This window comes from Stenella coeruleoalba (assembly GCF_951394435.1).
Source record: "Stenella coeruleoalba genome assembly, chromosome: 7".
NCBI lineage: Eukaryota > Metazoa > Chordata > Mammalia > Artiodactyla > Delphinidae > Stenella > Stenella coeruleoalba.
Window position 1 is genome coordinate 3710000 of NC_137153.1, and position 20142 is coordinate 3730141.

General features: G+C 43.8%; 1 long non-coding RNA gene across 26 annotated transcripts in view; it reads right to left on the minus strand.

Annotated features, from left to right (window-relative positions):
- Positions 1-20142, minus strand: part of LOC307189637 — a 2307304-nt gene that overhangs the window by 1978557 nt on the left and 308605 nt on the right. The gene's annotated exons all lie outside the window — the stretch shown is intronic.

Below are 20142 nucleotides of genomic sequence, written 5' to 3' on the forward strand. Positions count from 1 at the left end.
CAAATATGTCTCAGTTTTCGTACCCTGGTACTCGGGTGCAACATTCCAGACGCTTTACTAACACTCTCCCCACTTGGAGAGTCAGCGTCTTTAACCTCCTGTTTGGCCCAGTTTGCAATTTCTGCGGAAGTTGAACAGGAATAGGGAGAACCAATGAGAGACTAGCTGGAGGTGTCTGGACGGGCAAATTTAACTCTCATTTCCCACCAGGAAGAGGAATTAATCAAAGGATCAGCGTGCCGTGCCGGAACCAGATTAGGGCCTGAAGCCATCCTGCGGTGTTGCGGCCAGCTCACAAGAAAGCGAGTTGAAGAAAGGAGCTCAGGGGCACTGTAATTCACAAACCTGCAGAGTTATAAATGACAGCTATCGTCCAAAAATATACTGAAGTAAGGCTGCCAAGGGGACTTGAAAGCGGGGAAGAATTGCAGGAAACAGATTTCAGGAGGTAGACTGGAATTGCATTTAAAGCATAGGAAAAGAGGCAGAACGTCCACAATGATGCACTTGGCGAAAAAGGGCATATGCGTTTTTTCCTGAACATGTTCACGAAAAAACGCATACGCCCTTTTTGGCCAACCAAGCAAACTTGCAAAGGAAATCTGCACTACAATGAAGTCTCACTTCCCCCCGGTCAAAAGGGCAATCTGAAAATAGTGTAAAATCCAGAAAGGCAGGACAGGCCATGGAGAACTGGGAGCCTTGTTATGCTGATGGGCGGGATGTAAATTGCCAACAGACACTCCGGAGAAGTGTATGGTGTTTCCTGAAACATCTAAAAAACAAAGCAACAGAGCCTAGGGCACTTCCACTTATGGTCCTATAGCTTAGGGAAATTAAAATCAAAAAGACACAGCCACCCCAAAGTTTGGAACGTCTCTGTTTACAAGAACCTCGTTTACAGTACAAGTACAACATCGCAGAAAGTGAAAAATGGATAAAGAAGTTGTGGTATTTACTTACAAAGCAATATCACTCAGCAGTGAAATCTGTATCATCAGGCCCTTAGCAGCACAATAAGTGGATTCAGGTATGATGATTCTAACTGAAATAAGTCACACAGAAAAAGAAACATCATAAGATATCAGTAATACACGGAATGTAAACTTGGCTACACAGGAACTGAATTACAGAACAGAACAGGGTCTCAAATTTAGAAAACCAACTTATGCTTGCTTAAGGGTAAAGGTGAATTGGGGTGCTGCATAAAACCAGAGATTGAAATGAGCACAGATAAAGTTCCTTAAGCCAAATATGGAATAGACAAGAGCTACTCCTTGCTGAACGAAATGGACTCAACACCGCATATTAAACGCCTAAGAATGTACCTGACTAGTAAGTATCGTAAAACCTATGGATTGCTATGTCTCCGAAAGAGAATCAAGCATGTGTACAGAGGCATAAACGCAGCAGTGATAGGATTGGAGAGGTTTGGTGAGCAAATGAAGACCCTTTGAAATCATATTGCATGGTACCCATTACACGGGTCTCAACTCTCTAGTTTTAAGGTATTCTTCCTTCAGCTAAAACATGCATGTGCAACCCAGAGTATGATCAACCGTGTGAACGGGAGATGTGTTCAAATATTTCTCAGTTTTCCTATCCTGGTACTCGGGTGCAACATTCCAGATGCTTTACTAACACTCTCCCCACTTAAAGAGTCAGCGCCTTTAACCTCCGGTTTGGCCCAATTTGCAATTTCTGCGGAAGATGAACAGGAATAGGGAGAACCAATGAGAGACTAGCTGGAGGTGTCTGGACGGGCAAATTTAACTCTCATTTCCCACCAGGAAGAGGAAATAACCAAAGGCACAGCGTGCTGTGCCGGAACGATATTAGGGCCTGAAGCCATCTTGCAGTGTTGCGGACAGATCAAAAGAAAGCGAGTTGAAGACAGGGGCTCAGGGGCACTGTAATTCACAAACCTGCAGAGTTATAAATGACAGCTATCGTCCAAAAATATACTGAAGTAAGGCTGCCAAGAGGACCTGAAAGCGTGGCAGAATTGCAGGAAACCGATTTCAGGAGGTAGACTGGAATTGCATTGAAAGCATAGGAAAAGAGGCAGAACGTCCACAATGATGCACTTGGCCAAAAAGGGCGTATGCGTTTTTTCCTGAATATATACAGGAAATAACGCATACGCACTTTTTGGCAAACCAAGCAAGCTTGCAATGGAAATCTGCACTACAATGAAGTCTCACTTCCCCCCGGTCAAAAGGGCTATGTGAGAAAAGTGTAAAATCCAGAAAGGCAGGACAGGCCATGGAGAACTGGGAGCCTTGTTATGCTGATGGGCGGGATGTAAATTGCCAACAGACACTCGGGAGAAGTGTATGGTGTTTCCTGAAACATCTAAAAAACAAAGCAACAGAGCCTAGGGCACTTCCACTTATGGTCCTATAGCTTAGGGAAATTAAAATAAAAAAGACACAGCCACCCCAAAGTTTGGGACGCCTCTGTTTACAAGAACCTCGTTTACCGTACAAGTTCAACATCGCAGAAAGTGAAAAATGGATAAAGAAGTTGTGGTATTTACTTACAAAGCAATATCACTCAGCAATGAAATCTATGTCATCAGGCCCTTAGCAGCACAATGAGTGGATTCAGGTATGATGATTCTAACTGAAATAAGTCACACAGAAAAAGAAACATCATAAGATATCTGTAATACATGGAATGTAAACTTGGCTACACAGGAACTGAATTACAGAACAGAACAGGGTCTCAAATTGAAAAAACCAACTTATGCTTGCTTAAGGGGAAAGGTGAGTTGGGGTGCTGCATAAAACCAGAGATTGAAATGAGCCCAGATAAAGTTCCTTAAGCCAAATATGGAATAGACAAGAGCTACTCCTTGCTCAACGAAATGGACTCAACACCCCATATTAAACGCCTAAGAATGTACCTGACTAGTAAGTATCTTAAAACCTATGGAATGCTATGTCTCCAAAAGAGAATCAAGCGTGTGTACAGGGGCAGAAACGCAGCAGTGATAGGATTGGAGAGGTTCCGTGAGCAAATGAAGACCCTTTGAAGTCATATTGCATGGTACCCATTCCACGGGTTTCAATTATCCAGGTTTAAGGTATTCTTCCTTCAGCTAAAACATGCATGTGGAACCCAGAGTATGATCAACCGTGTGAACGGGAGACGTGTTCAAATATGTCTCAGTTTTCGTACCCTGGTACTCGGGTGCAACATTCCAGACGCTATACTAACTCTCTCCCGACTTGGAGAGTCAGTCCCTTTAACCTCCTGTTTGGCCCAGTTTGCAATTTCTGCGGAAGATGAACAGGAATAGCGAGAACCAATGAGAGACTAGCTGGAGGTGTCTGGACGGGCATATTTAACTCTCATTTCCCACCAGGAAGAGGAAATAACCAAAGGCTCAGCGTGCCGTGCCGGAACCAGATTAGGGCCTGAAGCCATCCTGCGGTGTTGCGGCCAGCTCAAAAGAAAGCGAGTTGAAGAAAGGAGCTCGGGGCACTGTAATTCACAAACCTGCAGAGTTATAAATGACAGCTATCGTCCAAAAATATACTGAAGTAAGGCTGCCAAGAGGACTTGAAAGTGGGGCAGAATTGCAGGAAACCGATTTCAGGAGGTAGACTGGAATTGCACTGAAAGCATAGGAAAAGAGGCAGAACGTCCACAATGATGCCCTTGGCCAAAAAGGGTGTATGCGTTTTTTCCTGAATATATTCAGGAAAAAACGCATACGCCCTTTTTGGCCAACCAAGCAAGCTTGCAAAGGAAATCTGCACTACAATGAAGTCTCACTTCCCCCCGGTCAAAAGGGCCATCTGAAAAAAGTGTAAAATCCAGAAAGGCAGGACAGGCCATGGAGAACTGGGAGCCTTGTTATGCTGATGGGCGGGATGTAAATTGCCAACAGACACTCTGGAGAAGTGTATGGTGTTTCCTGAAACATCTAAAAAACAAAGCAACAGAGCCTAGGGCACTTCCACTTATGGTCCTATAGCTTAGGGAAATTAAAATCAAAAAGACACAGCCACCCCAAACTTTGGGACGCCTCTTTTTACAAGACCTCGTTTACCGTACAAGTTCAACATCGCAGAAAGTGAAAAATGGATAAAGAAGTTGTGGTATTTACTTACAAAGCAATATCACTCAGCAATGAAATCTATGTCATCAGGCCCTTAGCAGCACAATGAGTGGATTCAGGTATGATGATTCTAACTGAAATAAGTCACACAGAAAAAGAAACATCATAAGATATCAGTAATACACGGAATGTAAACTTGGCTACACAGGAACTGAATTACAGAACAGAACAGGGTCTCAAATTTCGAAAACCAACTTATGCTTGCTTAAGGGGAAAGGTGAGTTGGGGTGCTGCATAAAACCAGAGATTGAAATGAGCACAGATAAAGTTCCTTAAGCCAACTATGGAATAGACAAGAGCTACTCCTTGCTCAACGAAATGGACTCAACACCGCATATTAAACGCCTAAGAATGTACCTGACTAGTAAGTATCTTAAAACCTATGGATTGCTATGTCTCCGAAAGAGAATCAAGCATGTGTACAGGGGCATAAACGCAGCAGTGATAGGATTGTAGAGGTTCGGTGAGCAAATGAAGACCCTTTGAAGTCATATTGCATGGTACCCATTCCACGGGTCTCAACTCTCCAGGTTTAAGGTATTCTTCCTTCAGCCAAAACATGCATGTGGAACCTAGAGTACGATCAACCATGTGATCGGGAGACGTGTTCAAATATGTCTCAGTTTTCGTACCCTGGTACTCGGGTGCAGCATTCCAGACGCTTTACTAACACTCTGCCGACTTGGAGAGTCAGTCCCTTTAACCTCCTGCTTGGCCCAGTTTGCAATTTCTGCGGAAGATGAACAGGAATAGGGAGAACCAATGAGAGACTAGCTGGAGGTGTCTGGACGGGCAAATTTAACTCTCATTTCCCACCAGGAAGAGGAAATAACCAAAGGCTCAGCGTGCCGTGCCGGAACCAGATTAGGGCCTGAAGCCAGCCTGCGGTGTTGCGGCCAGGTGACAAGAAAGCGAGTTGAAGAAAGGAGCTCAGGGGCACTGTAATTCACAAACCTGCAGAGTTATAAATGACAGCTATCGTCCAAAAATAGACTGAAGTAAGGCTGCCAAGAGGACTTGAAAGCGGGGCAGAATTGCAGGAAATCCATTTCAGGAGGTAGACTGGAATTGCATTGAAAGCATAGGAAAAGAGGCAGAACGTCCACAATGATGCACTTGGCCAAAAAGGGCGTATGCCTTTTTTCCTAAATATATTCAGGAAAAAACGCATACGCACTTTTTGGCCAACCAAGCAAGCTTGCAAAGGAAATCTACACTACAATGAAGTCTCACTTCCCCCCGGTCAAAAGGGCCATCTGAAAAGAGTGTAAAATCCAGAAAGGCAGGACAGGCCATGGAGAACTGGGAGCCTTGTTATGCTGATGGGCGGGATGTAAATTGCCAACAGACACTCGGGAGAAGTGTATGGTGTTTCCTGAAACATCTAAAAAACAAAGCAACAGAGCCTAGGGCACTTCCACTTATGGTCCTATAGCTTAGAGAAATTAAAATAAAAAAGACACAGCCACCCCAAAGTTTGGGACGCCTCTGTTTACAAGAACGTCGTTTACAGTACAAGTTCAACATCGCAGAAAGTGAAAAATGGATAAAGAAGTTGTGGTATTTACTTACAAAGCAATATCACTCAGCAATGAAATCTATGTCATCAGGCCCTTAGCAGCACAATGAGTGGATTCAGGTATGATGATTCTAACTGAGATAAGTCACACAGAAATAGAAACATCATAAGATATCAGTAATACACGGAATGTAAACTTGGCTACACAGGAACTGAATTACAGAACAGAACAGGGTCTCAAATTTAGAAAACCAACTTATGCTTGCTTAAGGGGAAAGGTGAGTTGGGGTGCTGCATAAAACCAGAGATTGAAATGAGCACAGATAAAGTTCCTTAAGCCAAATATGGAATAGACAAGAGCTACTCCTTACTCAACGAAATGGACTCAACACCGCCTATTAAATGCCTAAGAATGTACCTGACTAGTAAGTATCTTAAAACCTATGGATTGCTATGTCTCCGAAAGAGAATCAAGCATGTGTACAGGGGCATAAATGCAGCAGTGATAGGATTGGAGAGGTTCGGTGAGCAAATGAAGACCCTTTGAAGTCATATTGCATGGTACCCATTCCACGGGTTTCAACTACCCAGGTTTAAGGTATTCTTCCTTCAGCTAAAACATGCATGTGGAACCTAGAGTACGATCAACCATGTGATCGGGAGACGTGTTCAAATATGTCTCAGTTTTCGTACCCTGGTACTCGGGTGCAACATTCCAGACGCTTTACTAACACTCTCCCGACTTGGAGAGTCAGTCCCTTTAACCTCCTGCTTGGCCCAGTTTGCAATTTCTGCGGAAGATGTACAGGAATAGGGAGAACCAATGAGAGACTAGCTGGAGGTGTCTGGACGGGCAAATTTAACTCTCATTTCCCACCAGGAAGAGGAAATAACCAAAGGCTCAGCATGCCGTGCCGGAACCAGAGTAGGGCCTGAAGCCATCCTGCGGTGTTGCGTCCAGCTCAAAAGAAAGCGAGTTGAAGAAAGGAGCTCAGGGGCACTGTAATTCACAAACCTGCAGAGTTATAAATGACAGCTATCGTCCAAAAATAGACTGAAGTAAGGCTGCCAAGAGGACTTGAAAGCGGGCAGAATTGCAGGAAATCGATTTCAGGAGGTAGACTGGAATTGCATTGAAAGCATAGGAAAAGAGGCAGAACGTCCACAATGATGCACTTGGCCAAAAAGGGCGTATGCCTTTTTTCCTAAATATATTCAGGAAAAAACGCATACACCCTTTTTGGCCAACCAAGCAAGCTTGCAAAGGAAATCTGCACTACAATGAAGTCTCACTTACCCCCGGTCAAAAGGGCCATCTGAAAAAAGCGTAAAATCCAGAAAGGCAGGACAGGCCATGGAGAACTGGGAGCCTTGTTATGCTGATGGGCGGGATGTAAATTGCCAACAGACACTCGGGAGAAGTGTATGGTGTTTCCTGAAACATCTAAAAAACAAAGCAACAGAGCCAAGGGCACTTCCACTTATGGTCCTATAGCTTATGGAAATTAAAATAAAAAAGACACAGCCACCCCAAAGTTTGGGACGCCTCTGTTTACAAGAACCTCGTTTACAGTGCAAGTTCAACATCGCAGAAAGTGAAAAATGGATAAAGAAGTTGTGGTATTTACTTACAAAGCAATATCACTCAGCAATGAAATCTATGTCATCAGGCCCTTAGCAGCACAATGAGTGGATTCAGGTATGATGATTCTAACTGAGATAAGTCACACAGAAATAGAAACATCATAAGATATCAGTAATACACGGAATGTAAACTTGGCTACACAGGAACTGAATTACAGAACAGAACAGGGTCTCAAATTTAGAAAACCAACTTATGCTTGCTTAAGGGGAAAGGTGAGTTGGGGTGCTGCATAAAACCAGAGATTGAAATGAGCACAGATAAAGTTCCTTAAGCCAAATATGGAATAGACAAGAGCTACTCCTTGCTCAACGAAATGGACTCAACACCGCCTATTAAACGCCTAAGAATGTACCTGACTAGTAAGTATCTTAAAACCTATGGATTGCTATGTCTCCGAAAGAGAATCAAGCATGTGTACAGGGGCATAAACGCAGCAGTGATAGGATTGGAGAGGTTCGGTGAGCAAATGAATACGCGTTGAAGTCATATTGCGTGGTACCCATTCAACGGGTCTCAACTCTCCAGGTTTAAGGTATTCTTCCTGAAGCTAAAACATGCATGTGGAACCCAGAGTATGATCAACCGTGTGAACGGGAGACGTGTTCAAATATGTCTCAGTTTTCCTCCCCTGGTACCCGGGTGCAACATTCCAGACGCTTTACTAACAATCTGCCCACTTGGAGAGTCAGCGCCTTTAACGTCCTGTTTGGCCCAGTTTGCAATTTCTGCGGAAGATGAACAGGAATAGGGAGAACCAATGAGAGACTAGCTGGAGGTGTCTGGACGGGCAAATTTAACTCTAATTTCCCACCAGGAAGAGGAAATAACCAAAGGCTCAGCGTGCCGTGCCGGAACCAGATTAGGGCCTGAAGCAATCCTGCGGTGTTGCGGCCAGGTGACAAGAAAGCGAGTTGAAGAAAGGAGCTCAGGGGCACTGTAATTCACAAACCTGCAGAGTTATAAATGACAGCTATCGTCCAAAAATATACTGAAGTAAGGCTGCCAAGAGGACTTGAAAGCGGGGCAGAATTGCAGGAAACCGATTTCAGGAGGTAGACTGGAATTGCATTGAAAGCATAGGAAAAGAGGCAGAACGTCCACAATGATGCCCTTGGCCAAAAAGGGCGTATGCGTTTTTTCCTGAATATATTCAGGAAAAAACGCATACGCCCTTTTTGGCCAACCAAGCAAGCTTGCAAAGGAAATCTGCACTACAATGAAGTCTCACTTCCCCCCGGTCAAAAGGGCCATCTGAAAAAAGTGTAAAATCCAGAAAGGCAGGACAGGCCATGGAGAACTGGGAGCCTTGTTATGCTGATGGGCGGGATGTAAATTGCCAACAGACACTCGGGAGAAGTGTATGGTGTTTCCTGAAACATCTAAAAAACAAAGCAACAGAGCCTAGGGCACTTCCACTTATGGTCCTATAGCTTAGGGAAATTAAAATCAAAAAGACACAGCCACCCCAAACTTTGGGATGCCTCTGTTTACAAGCCCTCGTTTATCGTACAAGTTCAACATCGCAGAAAGTGAAAAATGGATAAAGAAGTTGTGGTATTTACTTACAAAGCAATATCACTCAGCAATGAAATCTATGTCATCAGGCCCTTAGCAGCACAATGAGTGGATTCAGGTATGATGATTCTAACTGAAATAAGTCACACAGAAAAAGAAACATCATAAGATATCAGTAATACACGGAATGTAAACTTGGCTACACAGGAACAGAATTACAGAACAGAACAGGGTCTCAAATTTAGAAAACCAACTTATGCTTGCTTAAGGGGAAAGGTGAGTTGGGGTGCTGCATAAAACCAGAGATTGAAATGAGCACAGATAAAGTTCCTTAAGCCAACTATGGAATAGACAAGAGCTACTCCTTGCTCAACGAAATGGACTCAACACCGCATATTAAACGCCTAAGAATGTACCTGACTAGTAAGTATCTTAAAACCTATGGATTGCTATGTCTCCGAAAGAGAATCAAGCATGTGTACAGGGGCATAAACGCAGCAGTGATAGGATTGGAGAGGTTCGGTGAGCAAATGAAGACCCTTTGAAGTCATATTGCATGGTACCCATTCCACGGGTCTCAACTCTCCAGGTATAAGGTATTCTTCCTTCAGCTAAAACATGCATGTGGAACCCAGAGTATGATCAACCGTGTGAACGGGAGACGTGTTCAAATATGTCTCAGTTTTCCTCCCCTGGTACTCGGGTGCAACATTCCAGACTCTTTACTAACACTCTCCACACTTGGAGAGTCAGTGCCTTTAACCACCTGTTTGGCCCAGTTTGCAATTTCTGCGGAAGATGAACAGGAATAGCGAGAACCAATGAGAGACTAGCTGGAGGTGTCTGGACGGGCAAATTTAACTCTCATTTCCCACCAGGAAGAGGAAATAACCAAAGGCTCAGCGTGCTGTGCCGGAACCAGATTAGGGCCTGAAGCCATCCTGCGGTGCTGCGGCCAGCTCACAAGAAAGAGAGTTGAAGAAAGGAGCTCAGGGGCACTGTAATTCACAAACCTGCAGAGTTATAAATGACAGCTATCGTCCAAAAATAGACTGAAGTAAGGCTGCCAAGAGGACTTGAAAGCCGGGCAGAATTGCAGGAAACCGATTTCAGGAGGTAGACTGGAATTGCATTGAAAGCATAGGAAAAGAGGCAGAACGTCCACAATGATGCAGTTGGCCAAAAAGGGCGTATGCGTTTTTTCCTGAATATATTCAGGAAATAACGCATACGCCCTTTTTGGCCAACCAAGCAAGCTTGCAAAGGAAATCTGCACTACAATGAAGTCTCACTTCCCCCCGGTCAAAAGGGCCATCTGAAAAAAGTGTAAAATCCAGAAAGGCAGGACAGGCCATGGAGAACTGGGAGCCTTGTTATGCTGATGGGCGGGATGTAAATTGCCAACAGACACTCGGGAGAAGTGTATGGTGTTTCCTGAAACATCTAAAAAACAAAGCAACAGAGCCTAGGGCACTTCCACTTATGTTCCTATAGCTTAGGGAAATTAAAATCAAAAAGACACAGCCACCCCAAATTTGGGAAGCCTCTGTTTACAAGAACCTTATTTACCGTACATGTTCAATATCACAGAAAGTGAAAAATGGATAAAGAACTTGTGGTACTTACGTACAATGCAGTATCACTCAGCAATGAAATCTATGTCATCAGGCCCGTAGCAGCATAATGAGTGGATTCAGGTACGATGATTCTAACTGAAATAAGTCACACAGAAAAAGAAACATCATAAGATATCACTAATACACGGAATGTAAACTTGGCTACACAGGAACTGGATTCCAAAACAGAACAGGATCTCAAATATAGAAAACCAACTTATGCTTGCTTAAGGGGAAAGGTGAGTTGGGGTGCTGCATAAAACCAGAGATTGAAATGAGCACATATAAAGTTCCTTAAGCCAAATATGGAATAGACAAGAGCTACTCCTTGCTCAACGAAATGGACTCAACACCCCATATTAAACACCTAAGAATGTACCTGAGTAGTAAGTATCTTAAAACCTATGGATTGCTATGTCTCCAAAAGAGAATCAAGCGTGTGTACAGGGGCAAAAAAGCAGCAGTGATAGGATTGGAGTGGTTCGTTGATCAAATGAAGACCCTTTGAAGTCATATTGCATGGTACCCATTCCACGGGTCTCAACTCTCCAGGTTTAAAGTATTCTTCCTTCAGCTAAAACATGCATGTGGAACCCAGAGTATGAACAACCGTGTGAACGGGAGACATGTTCAAATATGTCTCAGTTTTCCTCGCCTGGTACTCGGGTGCAACATTCCAGATGCTTTACTAACACTCTCCCCACTTGGAGAGTCAGCACCTTTAACCTCCTGTTTGGCCCAGTTTGCAATTTCTGCGGAAGATGTACAGGAATAGCGAGAACCAATCAGAGACTAGCTGGAGGTGTCCGGACGGGCAAATTTAACTCTCATTTCCCACCAGGAAGAGGAAATAACGAAAGGCTCAGCGTGCCGTGCCGGAACCAGATTAGGGCCTGAAGCCATCCTGCGGTGTTGCGGCCAGCTCAAAAGAAAGCGAGTTGAAGAAAGGAGCTCAGGGGCACTGTAATTCACAAACCTGCAGAGTTATAAATGACAGCTATCGTCCAAAAATATACTGAAGTAAGGCTGCCAAGAGGACTTGAAAGCGGGGCAGAATTGCAGGAAACCGATTTCAGGAGGTAGACTGGAATTGCTTTGAAAGCATAGGAAAAGAGGCAGAACGTCCACAATGATGCACTTGGCCAAAAAGGGCGTATGCGTTTTTTCCTGAATATATTCAGGAAAAAACGCATACGCCCTTTTTGGCCAACCAAGCAAGCTTGCAAAGGAAATCTGCACTACAATGAAGTCTCACTTCCCCCCGGTCAAAAGGGCCATCTGAAAAAAGTGTAAAATCCAGACAGGCAGGACAGGCCATGGAGAACTGGGAGCCTTGTTATGCTGCTGGGCGGGATGTAAATTGCCAACAGACACTCGGGAGAAGTGTATGGTGTTTCCTGAAACATCTAAAAAACAAAGCAACAGAGCCTAGGGCACTTCCACTTATGGTCCTAGAGCTTAGGGAAATTAAAATCAAAAAGACACAGCCACCCCAAAGTTTGGGACGCCTCTGTTTACAAGAACCTCGTTTACAGTACAAGTTCAACATCGCAGAAAGTGAAAAATGGATAAAGAAGTTGTGGTATTTACTTACAAAGCAATATCACTCAGCAATGAAATCTATGTCATCAGGCCCTTAGGAGCACAATGAGTGGATTCAGGTATGATGATTCTAACTGAAATAAGTCACACAGAAAAAGAAACATCATAAGATATCTGTAATACACGGAATGTAAACTTGGCTACACAGGAACTGAATTACAGAACAGAACAGGGTCTCAAATTTAGAAAACCAACTTATGCTTGCTACGGGTAAAGGTGAGTTGGGGTGCTGCATAAAACCAGAGATTGAAATGAGCACAGATAAAGTTCCTTAAGCCAAATATGGAATGGACAAGAGCTACTCCTTGCTCAACGAAATGGACTCAACACCGCATATTAAACGCCTAAGAATGTACCTGACTAGTAAGTATCTTAAAACCTATGGATTGCTATGTCTCCGAAAGAGAATCAAGCATGTGTACAGGGGCATAAACGCAGCAGTGATAGGATTGGAGAGGTTCGGTGAGCAAATGAAGACCCTTTGAAGTCATATTGCATGGTACCCATTCCACGGGTTTCAACTACCCAGGTTTAAGGTATTCTTCCTTCACCTAAAACATGCATGTGGAACCTAGAGTATGATCAACCATGTGATCGGGAGACGTGTTCAAATATGTCTCAGTTTTCGTACCCTGGTACTCGGGTGCAACATTCCAGACGCTCTACTAACACTCTCCCGACTTGGAGAGTCAGTCCCTTTAACCTCCTGTTTGGCCCAGTTTGCAATTTCTGCGGAAGATGAACAACAATAGCGAGAACCAATGAGAGACTAGCTGGAGGTGTTTGGACGGGCAAATTTAACTCTCATTTCCCACCAGGAAGAGGAAATAAACAAAGGCTCAGCGTGCCGTGCCGGAACCAGATTAGGGCCTGAAGCCATCCTTCGGTGTTGCGGCCAGCTCAAAAGAAAGCGAGTTGAAGAAAGGAGCTCAGGGGCACTGTAATTCACAAACCTGCAGAGTTATAAATGACAGCTATCGTCCAAAAATATACTGAAGTAAGGCTGCCAAGAGGACTTGAAAGCGGGGCAGAATTGCAGGAAACCGATTTCAGGAGGTAGACTGGAATTGCATTGAAAGCATAGGAAAAGAGGCAGAGCGTCTACAATGATGCACTTGGCCTAAAAGGGCATATGCGTTTTTTCCTGATATATTCAGGAAAAAACGCATAAGCACTTTTTGGCCAACCAAGCAAGCTTGCAAAGGAAATCTGCACTACAATGAAGTCTCACTTCCCCCCGGTCAAAAGGGCCATCTGAAAAAAGTGTAAAATCCAGAAAGGCAGGACAGGCCATGGAGAACTGGGAGCCTTGTTATGCTGATGGGCGGGATGTAAATTGCCAACAGACACTCGGGAGAAGTGTATGGTGTTTCCTGAAACATCTAAGAAACAAAGCAACAGAGCCTAGGGCACTTCCACTTATGGTCCTAGAGCTTAGGGAAATTAAAATCAAAAAGACACAGTCACCCGAAAGTTTGGGACGCCTCTGTTTACAAGAACCTCGTTTACAGTACAAGTTCAACATCGCAGAAAGTGAAAAATGGATAAAGAAGTTGTGGTATTTACTTACAAAGCAATATCACTCAGCAATGAAATCTATGTCATCAGGCCCTTAGCAGCACAATGAGTGGATTCAGGTACGATGATTCTAACTGAAATAAGTCACACAGAAAAAGAAACATCATAAGATATCAGTAATACATGGAATGCAAACCTGGCTACACAGGAACTGAATTACAGAACAGAACAGTGTCTTAAAGTTAGAAAAGCAACTTATGCTTGTTTAAGGGGAAAGGTGAGTTGGGGTGCTGCATAAAACCAGAGATTGAAATGAGCACAGATAAAGTTCCTTAAGCCAAATATGGAATAGACAAGAGCTACTCCTTGCTCAACGAAATGGACTCAACACCGCATATTAAACGCCTAAGAATGTACCTGACTAGTAAGTATCTTAAAACCTATGGATTGCTATGTCTCCGAAAGAGAATCAAGCATGTGTACAGGGGCATAAACGCAGCAGTGATAGGATTGGAGAGGTTCGGTGAGCAAATGAAGACCCTTTGAAGTCATATTGCATGGTACCCATTCCACGGGTTTCAACTACCCAGGTTTAAGGTATTCTTCCTTCACCTAAAACATGCATGTGGAACCTAGAGTATGATCAACCATGTGATCGGGAGACGTGTTCAAATATGTCTCAGTTTTCGTACCCTGGTACTCGGGTGCAACATTCCAGACGCTTTACTAACACTCTCCCGACTTGGAGAGTCAGTCCCTTTAACCTCCTGTTTGGCCCAGTTTGCAATTTCTGCGGAAGATGAACAGGAATAGCGAGAACCAATGAGAGGCTAGCTGGAGGTGTCTGGACGGGAAAATTTAACTCTAATTTCCCACCAGGAAGAGGAATTAACCAAAGGCTCAGCGTGCCGTGCCAGAACCAGAGTAGGCCTGAAGCCATCCTGCAGTGTTGCGGCCAGGTCACAAGAAAGAGAGTTGAAGAAAGGAGCTCAGGGGCACTGTAATTCACAAACCTGCAGAGTTATAAATGACAGCTATCGTCCAAAAATATACTGAAGTAAGGCTGCCAAGAGGACTTGAAAGCGGGGCAGAATTGCAGGAAACCGATTTCAGGAGGTAGACTGGAATTGCATTGAAAGCATAGGAAAAGAGGCAGAACGTCCACAATGATGCACTTGGCCAAAAAGGGCGTATGAGTTTTTTCCTGAATATATTCAGTAAAAAACGCATACGCACTTTTTGGCCAAACAAGCAAGCTTGCAAAGAAATCTGCACTACAATGAAGTCTCACTTCCCCCCGGTCAAAAGGGCCATCTGAAAAAAGTGTAAAATCCAGACAGGCAGGACAGGCCATGGAGAACTGGGAGCCTTGTTATGCTGATGGGCGGGATGTAAATTGCCAACAGACACTGGGGAGAAGTGTATGGTGTTTCCTGAAACATCTAAAAAACAAAGCAACAGAGCCTAGGGCACTTCCACTTATGGTCCTAGAGCTTAGGGAAATTAAAATCAAAAAGACACAGCCACCCCAAAGTTTGGGACGCCTCTGTTTACAAGAACCTTATTTACCGTACATGTTCAATATCACAGAAAGTGAAAAATGGATAAAGAACTTGTGGTACTTACGTACAATGCAGTATCACTCAGCAATGAAATCTATGTCATCAGGCCCATAGCAGCATAATGAGTGGATTCAGGTACGATGATTCTAACTGAAATAAGTCACACAGAAAAAGAAACATCATAAGATATCACTAATACACGGAATGTAAACTTGGCTACACAGGAACTGGATTCCAAAACAGAACAGGATCTCAAATTTAGAAAACCAACTTATGCTTGCTTAAGGGGAAAGGTGAGTTGGGGTGCTGCATAAAACCAGAGATTGAAATGAGCACAGATAAAGTTCCTTAAGCCAAATATGGAATAGACAAGAGCTACTCCTTGCTCAACGAAATGGACTCAACACCCCATATTAAACACCTAAGAATGTACCTGACTAGTAAGTATCTTAAAACCTATGGATTGCTATGTCTCCAAAAGAGAATCAAGCTTGTGTACAGGGGCAAAAAAGCAGCAGTGATAGGATTGGAGTGGTTCGTTGATCAAATGAAGACCCTTTGAAGTCATATTGCATGGTACCCATTCCACGGGTCTCAACTCTCCAGGTTTAAAGTATTCTTCCTTCAGCTAAAACATGCATGTGGAACCCAGAGTATGATCAACCGTGTGAACGGGAGACATGTTCAAATATGTCTCAGTTTTCCTCGCCTGGTACTCGGGTGCAACATTCCAGATGCTTTACTAACACTCTCCCCACTTGGAGAGTCAGCACCTTTAACCTCCTGTTTGGCCCAGTTTCCAATTTCTGCGGAAGATGAACAGGAATAGCGAGAACCAATCAGAGACTAGCTGGAGGTGTCCGGACGGGCAAATTTAACTCTCATTTCCCACCAGGAAGAGGAAATAACCAAAGGCTCAGTGTGCCGTGCCGGAACCAGATTAGGGCCTGAAGCCATCCTGCGGTGTTGCGGCCAGCTCAAAAGAAAGCGAGTTGAAGAAAGGAGCTCAGGGGCACTGTAATTCACAAACCTGCAGAGTTATAAATGACAGCTATCGTCCAAAAATATACTGAAGTAAGGCTGCCAAGAGGACTTGAAAGCGGGGCAGAATTGCAGGAAACCGATTTCAGGAGGTAGACTGGAATTGCTTTGAAAGCATAGGAAAAGAGGCAGAACGTCCACAATGATGCACTTGGCCAAAAAGGGCGTATGCGTTTTTTCCTGAATATATTCAGGAAAAAACGCATACGCCCTTTTTGGCCCACCAAGCAAGCTTGCAAAGGAAATCTGCACTACAATGAAGTCTCACTTCCCCCCGGTCAAAAGGGCCATCTGAAAAAAGTGTAAAATCCAGACAGGCAGGACAGGCCATGGAGAACTGGGAGCCTTGTTATGCTGATGGGCGGGATGTAAATTGCCAACAGACACTCGGGAGAAGTGTATGGTGTTTCCTGAAACATCTAAAAAACAAAGCAACAGAGCCTAGGGCACTTCCACTTATGGTCCTAGAGTTAGGGAAATTAAAATCAAAAAGACACAGCCACCCCAAAGTTTGGGACGCCTCTGTTTACAAGAACGTCGTTTACAGTACAAGTTCAACATCGCAGAAAGTGAAAAATGGATAAAGAAGTTGTGGTATTTACTTACAAAGCAATATCACTCAGCAATGAAATCTATGTCATCAGGCCCTTAACAGCACAATGAGTGGATTCAGGTATGATGATTCTAACTGAAATAAGTCACACAGAAAAAGAAACATCATAAGATATCAGTAATACACGGAATGTAAACTTGGCTACACAGGAACTGAATTACAGAAGAGAACAGTGTCTCAAATTTAGAAAACCAACTTATGCTTGCTACGGGTAAAGGTGAGTTGGGCAGCTGCATAAAACCAGAGATTGAAATGAGCACAGATAAAGTTCCTTAAGCCAAATATGGAATAGACAAGAGCTACTCCTTGCTCAACGAAATTGACTCAACACCGCATATTAAATGCCTAAGAATGTACCTGACTAGTAAGTATCTTAAAACCTATGGATTGCTATGTCTCCAAAAGAGAATCAAGCATGTGTACAGGTGCATAAACGCAGCAGTGATAGGACTGGAGAGGTTCGGTGAGCAAATGAAGACCCTTTGAAGTCATATTGCATGGTACCCATTCCACGGATCTCAACTCTCCAGGTTTAACGTATTCTTCCTGAAGCTAAAACATGTATGTGGAACCCAGAGTATGATCAACCGTGTGAACGGGAGACGTGTTCAAATATGTCTCAGTTTTCGTACCCTGGTACTTGGGTGCAACATTCCAGACGCTTTACTAACACTCTCCCCACTTGGAGAGTCAGCGCCTTTAACCTCCTGTTTGGCCCAGTTTGCAATTTCTGCGGAACATGAACAGGAATAGGGAGAACCAATGAGAGACTAGCTGGAGGTGTCTGGACGGGCAAATTTAACTCTCATTTCCCACCAGGAAGAGGAAATAACCAAAGGCTCAGCGTGCCGTGCCGGAACCAGATTAGGGCCTGAAGCCATCCTGCGGTGTTGTGGCCAGCTCAAAAGAAAGCGAGTTGAAGAAAGGAGCTCAGGGGCACTGTAATTCACAAACCTGCAGAGTTGTAAATGACAGCTATCGTCCAAAAATATACTGAAGTAAGGCTGCCAAGAGGACTTGAAAGCGGGGCAGAATTGTAGGAAACCGATTTCAGGAGGTAGACTGGAATTGCATTGAAAGCATAGGAAAAGAGGCAGAACGTCCACAATGATGCACTTGGCCAAAAAGGGCGCATGCGTTTTTTCCTGAATATATTCAGGAAAAAACGCATGCGCCCTTTTTGGCCAACCAAGCAAGCTTGCAAAGGAAATCTGCACTACAATGAAGTCTCACTTCCCCCCGCACAAAAGGGCCATCTGAAAAAAGTGTAAAATCCAGAAAGGCAGGACAGGCCATGGAGAACTGGGAGCCTTGTTATGCTGATGGGCGGGATGTAAATTGCCAACAGACACTCGGGAGAAGTGTATGGTGTTTCCTGAAACATCTAAAAAACAAAGCAACAGAGCCTAGGGCACTTCCACTTATGGTCCTATAGCTTAGGGAAATTAAAATCAAAAAGACACAGCCACCCCAAAGTTTGGGACGCCTCTGTTTACAAGAACCTCGTTTACCGTACAAGTTCAATATCGCAGAAAGTGAAAAATGGATAAGAACTTGTGGTACTTACGTACAATGCAGTATCACTCAGCAATGAAATCTATGTCATCAGGCCCATAGCAGCATAATGACAGCATTCAGGTACGATAATTCTAACTGAAATAAGTCAAACAGAAAAAGAAATATCATAAGATATCAGTAATACACGGAATGTAAACTTGGTTACACAGGAACTGAATTCCAAAACAGAACAGGGTCTCAAATTTAGAAAACCAACTTATGCTTGCTTAAGGGGAAAGGTGAGTTGGGGTGCTGCATAAAACCAGAGATTGAAATGAGCACAGATAAAGTTCCTTAAGCCAAATATGGAATAGACAAGAGCTACTCCTTGCTCAACGAAATGGACTCAACACCCCATAATAAACGCCTAAGAATGTACCTGACTAGTAAGTATCTTAAAACCTATGGATTGCTATGTCTCTGAAAGAGAATCAAGCATGTGTACAGGGGCATAAACGCAGCACTGATAGGATTGGAGAGGTTCGGTGAGCAAATGAAGACCCTTTGAAGTCATATTGCATGGTACCCATTACACGGGTCTCAACTCTCCAGGTTTAAGGTATTCTCCCTTCAGCTAAAACATGCATGTGGAACCCAGAGTATGATCAACCGTGTGGACGGGAGATGTGTTCTAATATGTCTCAGTTTTCCTCCCCTGGTACTTGGGTGCAACATTCCAGACGCTTTACTAACACTCTCCCCACTTGGAGAGTCAGCGTATTTAACCTCCTGTTTGGCCCAGTTTGCAATTTCTGAAAGATGAACAGGAATAGGGAGAACCAATGAGAAACTAGCTGGAGGTGTCTGGACGGGCAAATTTAACTTTCATTTCCCACCAGGAAGAGGAAATAACCAAAGGCTCAGTGTGCCGTGCCGGAAGCAGATTAGGGCCTGAAGCCATCCTGCGGTGTTGCGGCCAGCTCAAAAGAAAGCGAGTTGAAGAAAGGAGCTCAGGGGCACTGTAATTCACAAACCTGCAGAGTTATAAATGACAGCTATCGTCCAAAAATATACTGAAGTAAGGCTGCCAAAAGGACTTGAAAGCGGGGCAGAATTGCAGGAAACCGATTTCAGGAGGTAGACTGGAATTGCATTGAAAGCATAGGAAAAGAGGCAGAACGTCCACAATGATGCACTTGGCCAAAAAGGGCGTATGCGTTTTTTCCTGAATATATTCAGGAAAAAACGCATACGCCCTTTTTGGCCAACCAAGCAAGCTTGCAAAGGAAATCTATACTACAATGAAGTCTCACTTCCCCCCGGTCAAAAGGGCCATCTTAAATAAGTGTAAAATCCAGAAAGGGAGGACAGGCCATGGAGAACTGGGAGCCTTGTTATGCTGATGGGCGGGATGTAAGTTGCCAACAGACACTGGGGAGAAGTGTATGGTGTTTCCTGAAACATCTAAAAAACAAAGCAACAGAGCCTAGGGCACTTCCACTTATGGTCCTATAGCTTAGGGAAATTAAAATCAAAAAGACACAGCCACCCCAAAGTTTGGGACGCCTCTGTTTACAAGAACCTCGTTACAGTACAAGTTCAACATCGCAGAAAGTGAAAAATGGATAAAGAAGTTGTGGTATTTACTTACAAAGCAATATCACTCAGCAATGAAATCTATGACATCAGGCCCGTAGCAGCATAATGAGTGGATTCAGGTACGATGATTCTAACTGAAATAAGTCACACAGAAAAAGAAACATCATAAGATATCACTAATACACGGAATGAAAACTTGGCTACACAGGAACTGAATTCCATAACAGAACAGGGTCTCAAATTTAGAAAACCAACTTATGCTTGCTTAAGGGGAAAGGTGAGTTGG